We start from the raw sequence: 9,485 nt of genomic DNA, 5'->3' as shown, positions 1-9,485 counted from the left end.
GCTAGAGAGGCTACACGGTGATCTCATGGATCGAGATCCGGAACAAATGATGCTCAATCTTGACGGCGAGTCTATAACTTTTCTACGCGAGGATCCAGTGCGGCAAGAAAGGAGCAAGCACATTGATACGGTGTATCACTACATAAAAGACTGCATGGAAGAAGAGAAGATGAAGATCAACTACGTTTGCACTGATGATCAACTGGCGGATATGCTAACTAAGACTTTAGACCGAGAGAAGTTCTTGAAGATGCGAAGAAGGATCGGCGTCGGAGCTGTGACGTGACGACGTCGTGTTTAGGGGGTGATTGTTGGAGTTAAACCCGACGTAGTCGCCGTATCCGGATCGTATACGGAACAATCGCCTAGATGTACACGTGCATGTATGTGAGCCCGAGTAGGACTAGTGTTAGATACCGATTGGGTTTGCTAGGACTATATATATATATATATATATATATATATATATATATATATACTAGTACAAATGCCCGTGCGTTGCACCGGGCAAAAAATGAAATATAACCTGCTCCAGTGCCAGTATGCAATATTTTTTAATATAATTTTGTAAACGTCAGAAATAAGGTTGAGTATTTTTTGTAAATCAATGCTGCATAAAGGAAAAGTAAATTTGTTTGATAAACTTTTGGGTGCCAATAGAAGCAGATTCAACTAAATATCTTAAAGATGTGATATGAAAAACAAAGTAAATATTCATATTCTATGAAAGGTAAGTGCAATACGATTAATCTAGTAAAGTAATTTGGAATGTCGGCTTCACTAACTCTTTACCATCAACTAAATTGTGAGGAACCCATTTGTTTCACCATAAATAGAAACCAAAAAACTTTCAATCTATTAGATAAAGTAAACTAATTAGGCGGCCTAATCAAAGATGTACGTCTATATCTGTTTAGGATTCATCGAAGAACACATTTGATGCTGTTAGAAATGCTATGCAAAATAAGTTAGCAAACCGCCGTAAAAGAGACGAATAATTTGATATATTATTCAGCAGAATATAATATAAATGAATGCAGTATTCAACTTTTACCAGGTCTAACTGATAAGGTTTACCATGAGACAAACCTGAATCCTTACAGCCGCAATTAAATTTTGCACAGCTGAATTATAATACTGGTAAAACAACTATACCACCATAAGTATATTCTACCTAAACGGTTTCAATGGAGAGAACCTATACACTCAAGGATTCCTGGGAGCAAGATGCAAGGAAAAGGACTAAAATACTGGGGGTAATGAAAGTTCCAATGTATAAAAACTTGCCCTTCTCATGTTCTTTGGTAAATACATATCTTACTCGAGCAATAAAATCGTTCCTACAAAATTGAAGGTTTGAATCTTTTCCATTATTAGATGAACATACAAAAACTTGCCCGCAGGCAAGAACTGCTTAAGTGAACAGATAACTTCAAATAGTCAGCCATGAAAACAACAAAGAAAGGGAAGTAAGAAAATATAGAATTTTTTCTCAGGTAATTAAATTAAAAGGAAAATGATTCCACCAAAAGACAGAAGCATTGTCGTCCCACATACTTAAACAAAATAACTATTGCCACAAGTAGCAACACAGCCAGCAATCGCACAGCAGCAGCCAAACACACATATCAGGCTGGACATGCACCAACATCAAACAAAAAAGTAGGTTTGATGTTCATGTAAACGAAAAGGGCATTTCTTGAGATTTATTACCGCATAAGGGAGAGTGTGGCTGGCGAAGAACAGGGGCGGGGTCGTCATCTTCTCTGCACATATGCACATGAAGCAGAGTGAAGCGACGGAGAACCGATAGGGTAGGTCATGCTGGATCTGACAGGAGCAGGCGACGAAGACCAGCAGTGCAGCCACTGGCGGCGGGAACCTCCACACGCCCCTCCTCCTCGAGCTCTTAAACTGTGACTTCCTTGGTCGACTCCAAACCTGCATTGAGCAGAACATCTCAGCAAAATGCAATACTGTACTCCATTAACTCAAGCAAGGAGAGAAAAAGAATATGTTCCATCAATGTTATTCTAATTTGATATTAATGAGAAATAATGTCAGAAGTACATTGGTCCTTGATTTTGTTTTCTTAGATAGGGTCTCTTGTAGGTTGTAGTAGATGTATTAAGGAACTAAAACAAATCAAGTCTGCATTTTTGTGCCAGCTGGAGACCTACTGCTTTTGTATCTTGTTGTATACAATTCAAATGATATAGAAATTATGAACTTGAGACTGAGACACCATGTAGTAGATTGGACATTGTTTTACATCAAACACATATTGAGGATTTACAACAATCTCTTGTGACAGGGCCACTAATAGCAATCGGGGAGTAATGCAACAGAAGTTCTATGCAAGGAGATTAATATAAATTAATAGAATTATAAAAAGCAAGGCAGCAAACCTCTTTAGAGAAGGCTAATGTTTATTTCTTAACTGAGGTACTAAAACCACACAAAAACTTATAAATACTAATTCTGAAGAGTGAACAGTATGAGATCAGTCTCCCTAGAATTAGTACATACTACACAATGCGTCGATAGTATATGGAAAACAAAGACATGTGCATAATCTAGAAGACAACCATGCTAGCATATTCATGAGGCAGGGAAGACAGCATATGAAATCTGAACTTGCATCATTGTACTGTTTAGGCTATCCTTTCCCTTTTATACCGCATCTTTTGTTCAACATGTTCCTCTGCATTTTCACTTGAACAACATTCTGTTGAACCAAAAGACAATACCACCAATGCCAATTACCAAGATGACAATAAATAAAAATTGTTAGCGACCTGTGAGAGTTTAGCCAACATATTATGTAGCTGATGGTCCATCTTTGCAAGTAAAAATTTAGAATAGAGGCCTGTCTTTGTCAGCGGCTCGTCTAACCTGCAGAATCGTGCATCATTCTATCATTCCCTTGCTTATAGAAGCACTACTCACTGAAAACAATTAAAGTTCCTCCAACAAAGAACTGAAGCGAAGCACGACAACAGAGCAGTGCCAAAATCCAAAACGTGAGCAATGGCTTTTCCAAGTAAAATAGCATGTGTGGCATGAGGGAGAGGGTGGGTATTGGAGGAACCTTGCCGGATCCGGTCATGGCGACGAGCCGCTGGGTGCAGTGGCAGGAGTACTGAGTTGGAGATGCCGGTGATGTGGAGTCGAGGCCTGGGCGGCGCAGCAGATGACGTCAAGGCGGGAGATGTGAGAGGAGGAATACCAGGGAGGCAGTAGCAACGACGTCGGATCCCCCTGTCTCCCGCGGTCGTCCGTCGTCGCCCGGCTCCGGCGAGCTCCTGCCTAGGTCGCCGCACCGTCCCTCCTTTCCTCCTTCTCCTTCCCCTCACCTCCCTGTCTCCTTTCGCCCGGCAAGCCACGATCCGGCCTTCGTCGTCGTCACCGGCGACCCCCGCCTCGCCGCCCGCCTCCGGATACGCCTCCCCAGCCCCTGCCGCGCATGAATCCGGCCCTTGCAATCTCCAGCCGCCGCCTTCGCTCGAGCCACCGCGCCGCCCCCAGCCGCTCGAGCCACCGCGTTGACCCGATCCAGAAGCTGGGCTTGAGCGGCGGCGCGACGGCGGGTCGAGTTCCGGCGGATTCCGGCGGGGCGACGACGGGGCGGAGTTCGGCGGCGCGCGGCGGCGTTGCAGGGCGTGGCGACGCTGGAGGTGGATGAGATTGGGGTTCATGGGTCGTTCGTGTGGCTAGGTTTTTTTTCTTTCCAGGGGGACCGCGGGTTGAATTCTCAAAACGGCAGGGTTCTTTTTGTAATAACGAAACGTTTTCTGAGATAGCAACTTAAAAAGGGACTGCGGGTTGATTTCTTGAAAATAGAGGGGCTTTTTTGCAAAAGTGACGATGACGTACGGAAGCATTAGCTGCTTTATTAGTAGGGAAAGATATACCCCCTGTAAACTTGTACCGTAACCGTGAGATCAATAAAGCAAAGCAAGGCTCCATATGAGCCTTTGGCAATAAGCCAAGTGCGTACGTGCGTGGAGTTTCCGGCTAGAATTAATCAAGTAGATTGGAGCCTAGCTTTGTACACGTTCATCGCAAAGTCTACGGTGCTATCGATCAGGGTAGATCGAGCCGGCTTGGGGCAGGAACCAAGACAGTCAGCGAGCTTCGTTCGTCGCCGTCGTTCGTTATTGTTGATCATTACCGTCGCCGGAAAGTACTCGGTGTCGGGACTAGGCCAGCAGCGACTTGGTTGGTGGCTGTGAGGATAACATGGATGGTTGGATACCAATATGGTATACACACGACACGAGTTCCCTGGTAAATCTCCCGGCCTGCTAATTTTGTGACATCAAATTCGATGGACTACAAATTGATGACACGAATGCTAACACGTAGGATGATTCGGCGTACCTGCAGCTGCAGGTTGGGATCTCTGAAACTGAAATCCCCCGCAGCATCTGTAAGAGGAAGGAAGCCTCACCTCTGTCGTCCGCCCCCATCTGGGGGTGGGGGCAACTGCAGTCAGCAGTCCCCTCCGACAGAGCGCACGCGGCGGCACTTCGACGGTGGACAAGGAAGTGGGGCGGGTGTGGAGGAGAGAGATGCGGTGATGGACGGTATGGGCAGATGCGGTGATGAATATACTCAAGCTTTGCACTGCGCCGGTTGGGTTGATGGAGCTTCAGTTTCTTCAGTTCCAACCTGCCGCTGTTGCCGTTCAGCTTCAGCATGATTGGCCAGGGCATGTAGTTTCATATACCAGGAATTTCAGATGATGGTAGGGTGGTGAATCTAACCCAGTTCAGATTGTGCATGATACATGATTCAGATGATGTGCGCTGGCTACATGATTCTGTAGTGTGTCGAGTATTGATCTGCACCTCAGCGAAAACAACAGATGGTGTACCCATTGTGTGCCTTTTATTGGCTCAGAGTTTTTTCCCCCCAAAACAGTTCAGAAATTTCAGACTATTGTTTCACTAAAAAAAATGATGTGCATGTTTGCAACCTATGCAATTATGATGGTTGTGTCATCTGTTTTTCCTCACGGAGGTATGTCCAGCTTCTCAATTATTTATTATTCAACTATCATAACAGCAGAAATTAATAGTCGGTATGAACAAAGCTGGTGCAAAAATCCTTTCCATGCATCATGCATAATATAACTTTTCTCAAATTCAAAAATCTGTTTATCTCATAACTCTGGGTTCACTGAGCTCACCATAATATGAACTTTTGTTGTATATTCTACAATTGTACTGATGTATAGCAACAAAAGAAGGAGAAAAAGGATTACCAGGTCTGGGTGCCGCGCCTCCGGTCTAGTTCAGCATAGAGCAAGTGACAGGTCGAAAACAATTTCTTGCATATTCCTGATGAACCGTTAGTGACACAAGTGAGAAAAGTCTTCATTCTTCACAGCAAATGCCGCTTACTGTCCTATCTACGAGTTGGAAAATGATACATGGTACAGACAACTGTTTGTATGTGCAAGTTGCAGGAAAGACATAGAGCTTAGCTTGAATATCGATATCTCAAATATTTATTAAGTGAAAAGGAAGTGTTGTCGGCCTATACAATATTTCCACACGAATATACCAAACCTCACGCGCTTTCCATCTTTTTCCTTCCACTGCCCTTTTCTATACAGCTGTTGGATTCCATGATCTTATCTCCATTTCCTTCCATCGGCTCCAGCAACCACGCAATCTCATAGCACACAACAGACCAACACAGAGGCGGCGACGGAGTGAGCAGCAGTACTGTTGCTCTTCACCTATTTGGACAAGAAAAAATTTGGGCGTTGTTGAGGTGAATCCTCTGCTCAATCCTTATTATGTTCCGCTCTTCTTCGGTTGTTCTGGTCTTTAGTTTTTTTAGACACGTTCTGCTTTTTTAGTTGTCTAGTAGGGCAAAGGCCCACTGGGATTTTTATTTATATGAATCAAAAAGTATGTACACGAGGGATGAACAAGAGCTATACAGGCTAAGCTAGTGTGGAACTTAGAAATAAAGTAAAATAAAAGGAGGAATTTAAGGTTGTTCGTGTTCTGTCAGTGCTTAACCTCTCTTTTTCTCTTTCATATATGCAACAGTCCTTGTTCCTCTGGCCTACAAGAACATGGCAGAATCGCTGCTTCTTCCTCTAGTGCGTGGCGTGGCCAGCAAGGCTGCAGACGCAATCGTCGGGACGGTGACCCGCATGTGTGGCCTCGATGACGACCGTCGAACGTTGGAGCGCCAGCTGCTAGCCGTCGAGTGCAAGCTGGCCAGCGCCGAGGAGAGGAGCATGACAAATGGCTATGTCAAGAGCTGGATGAAGGAGCTCAAGTCCGTCGCCTACAAGGCCGACGACGTGCTCGACGACTTCCAGTACGAGGCACTACGCCGCCAGTTTAAAATCGGCAGGTCCACTTCCAACAAGGTACTTGGCTACATCACGCGCCGCAACCCGCTGCTCTTCCGTTTTGAAATGAGCAGGAAGCTCAAGAACGTCCTCGAGAAGATCAGCAAGTTGGTTGAGGAGATGAACAAGTTTGGCCTAGAGAATTCTGTCCATAGGGAGGAGCGGCAACATCCTTGGCGGCAGACACTCTCAAAACTGGATGACTCTACCAAAATATTTGGAAGAGATGATGATAAGGAGGTGGTGGTCAAGTTGCTGCTGGACCAGCAGGAGCTGCAGAAGGTGCAGGTGTTGCCCATCTTTGGGATGGGAGGTCTTGGTAAGACGACTCTTGCTAAGATGGTGTATAGTGACCAAGAGGTCCAGAAACATTTCCAGTTGAAGATGTGGCACTGCGTGTCAGACAACTTTGATGCCATTGCTCTTTTGAAATCCATTATTGAGTTGGCTGTAAATAAAAGATGTGATCTCCCTGACACCATTGAGCTGTTGCAAAAGCAACTTCAGGAAGCCATTGGCCAAAAAAGGTTTATTCTCGTTCTTGATGATGTTTGGAATGAAGATAAGAGAATGTGGGAGGATGTATTGAAGCCACTATTGTGTTCTGTTGGTGGACCAGGAAGTGTTATAGTGGTCACATGTCGAAGCAAGCAAGTGGCCTCTATAATGTGCACGGTTAAGCCCCATGAGCTAGTATTTCTTAGTGCAGATGATTCATGGGACTTGTTTTCAAACAAAACATTTAGCAATGGTGTGGAGGAGCAAGCAGAGTTAGTCACCATTGGAAGGCGTATTGTCAATAAATGTGGAGGGTTGCCTCTTGCTCTAAAGACAATGGGTGGATTGTTGAGTTCAAAGAAACATGTACATGAATGGAAGAGCATTGAAGCAAGTAACATTGGGGATAATGACGGAGGCAAATATGAGGTCATGCCCATATTAAAGTTAAGCTACAAACACCTATCATCTGAAATGAAGCAATGTTTTGCATTATGTGCAATTTTTCCCAAGGATTATGAGATGCAGAAGGATTTTCTGATCGAACTATGGATGGCAAATGGTTTTATACAAGAAGAGGAAACAATGGATTTAATACAGAAAGGAGAATTCATTTTTGATGAGTTGGTTTGGAGATCCTTCCTCCAAGATAAGAAAGTGCTAGAATATCCGAGAATGGTAGTATGTAAAATGCATGACTTAATGCATGATCTAGCAAAATATGTCAGCAATGAATGTGCAAGTATAGATGAACTGAATTAGCAGAAGGCATTGTTAAAAGATGTTTGTCACATGCAAATGTCAAAGACCGATGAATTAGAACAAATCAGTGGGTTATGCAAAGGAAGAACATGCCTCCGCACTTTGTTAGCTCCTTCAGGATCACACAAGGATTTTAAAGAGTTGCTACAAGTATCGTCATCACTAAGAGCATTGCGTTGTCCCCCTTATTCAATTGCCATTTGCAAGGCCATAAATGCAAAACATTTACGGTATCTTGACCTCTCTGTGTCTGACATTGTTACATTGCCAAATTCAATATGTTTGTTGTATAACTTGCAAACGCTGAGGCTCGTATCTTGCAAGGAGCTGCGGAAGTTACCAGAAGACATGACAGGATTGAGAAAGCTCATCAATCTTTATCTCTTTGGTTGTGATAGTCTTAGAAGCATGTCTCCAAACTTTGGTGTAATGAACAACCTTCACATATTAACAACATTTGTTGTGGATACTGGATATGGCCTTGGAATAGAGCAGCTCAAAGACTTGCAACACCTTAGCAGTAGGCTGGAGATATTGAATTTGAGCAAGATAAAGAGTGCGGAGAATGCAAAGAAGCCAACCTCAGTCAAAAGCAAAATTTAGCTGAGTTGTTGTTCTCTTGGGACCAAAAATTTCATGATGACCCTAAAGATGTCGAAGAAGTGCTCCAATGTTTAGAACCTCATCGTAATATCCAAAATTTGGAGATACGCGAATATGGTGGCCTAGAAATATCACAATGGATGAGAAAGCCTGAGATGTTTAACTGTTTGAAAGAACTCAAAATGTCCAACTGCCCAAGATGCAAGAGTATACCTGTAGTATGGCTCTCGGTCTCTCTAGAGATTTTGTGCATAGAGAAGATGGATAACTTGACCACATTATGTAATAGCCTTGATGTGGAAGGTGGAGGACACATTACTCCTTTCCAAAATTTTCCAAGGTTGAAGAGGATGAGGTTGTTTGAGTTACCAAGCCCGGAGATATGGGCAGAAAATAGTATGGGAGTGCCTTGTGATAACTTGCTAAAGTTCCCGATGCTTGAAGTGCTAAGGATAGAAAATTGCCCCAAGCTTGCAAGTATTCCAGTGATCCCCATTGTCTGGGATTTGAGTATAGTTGGAGTTCACGGTACTGCAGTCAGTTTGATTTTTATGAGTATCCGTTTGGGCTCTTGGCCATTTCTCATCACGTTAACTCTTGAGTCTAAGGAAGACATAGCCATGTTGCTTCTAGACGCCCAGCAAAGCCAAAGTGAAAGACCTCTTGAAAAACTAGAGTATTTGGCTCTAAGAGGCCGTAACAGCTTGGACACAAGGTCCGGATTGTCCAGATCACGCCTTATGTCCATGGAAATGCTTTCAGTTTGTGGAAGAGTTGATGATTCGCGGATGCAGTAATCTTCTTTGTTGGCCAACAGACGAGCTCGGGTGCTTTGATCGCCTCTGTGTTTTGCGTATTGAAGATTGTGACAACCAGGAGGGGGACACTTCATCGTCTGAGGGGACACTTCCACTGTCCCTGATGGAACTAAATATTTCGTTATGCAAAAGTCTGGTTAAGCTGCCTTCGAACCTTGGAAATCTGGCCAAGCTGATAAGTCTCTATGTGAGTTCATGTAGTGCTCTGAAAGCGCTGCCTGATGGGATGTGTGGCCTCACTTCTCTTAAGGAATTGAGGATTTGGGATTGTCCAGCTCTGGATGAATTCCCGCATGGTCTCATGGAGCGGTTGCCAGCCCTCGATGTCTTAGTGATACATGGCTGCCCGGATTTGGAAAGACGATGCAGAGAAGGTGGGGAGTATTTCCACTTGGTCTCCTCTGTCCCACGTAAGAGGATTTGTT

General features: G+C 44.0%; 1 long non-coding RNA gene and 1 pseudogene across 1 annotated transcript; one reads left to right on the top strand and one right to left on the bottom strand.

The window, feature by feature from the left end:
• Positions 1–1,348: 1,348 nt before the first annotated feature.
• On the bottom strand, positions 1,349–2,943 carry LOC123150365 (uncharacterized). The gene is made up of 2 exons (XR_006475068.1): positions 2,799–2,943; positions 1,349–1,941 (listed from the first exon to the last, which is right to left on the bottom strand). It is a non-coding gene; the product is annotated as an uncharacterized lncRNA (long non-coding RNA).
• A 2,711-nt stretch (positions 2,944–5,654) lies between these two features.
• LOC123155033 (putative disease resistance protein RGA3) lies at positions 5,655–9,235 on the top strand (annotated as a pseudogene).
• Positions 9,236–9,485: the final 250 nt, after the last annotated feature.

Source organism: Triticum aestivum, chromosome 7A, assembly GCF_018294505.1.
Source record: "Triticum aestivum cultivar Chinese Spring chromosome 7A, IWGSC CS RefSeq v2.1, whole genome shotgun sequence".
In the NCBI taxonomy this organism is placed as follows: domain Eukaryota; kingdom Viridiplantae; phylum Streptophyta; class Magnoliopsida; order Poales; family Poaceae; genus Triticum; species Triticum aestivum.
This window is presented reverse-complemented; position numbering and strand designations above follow the sequence as displayed.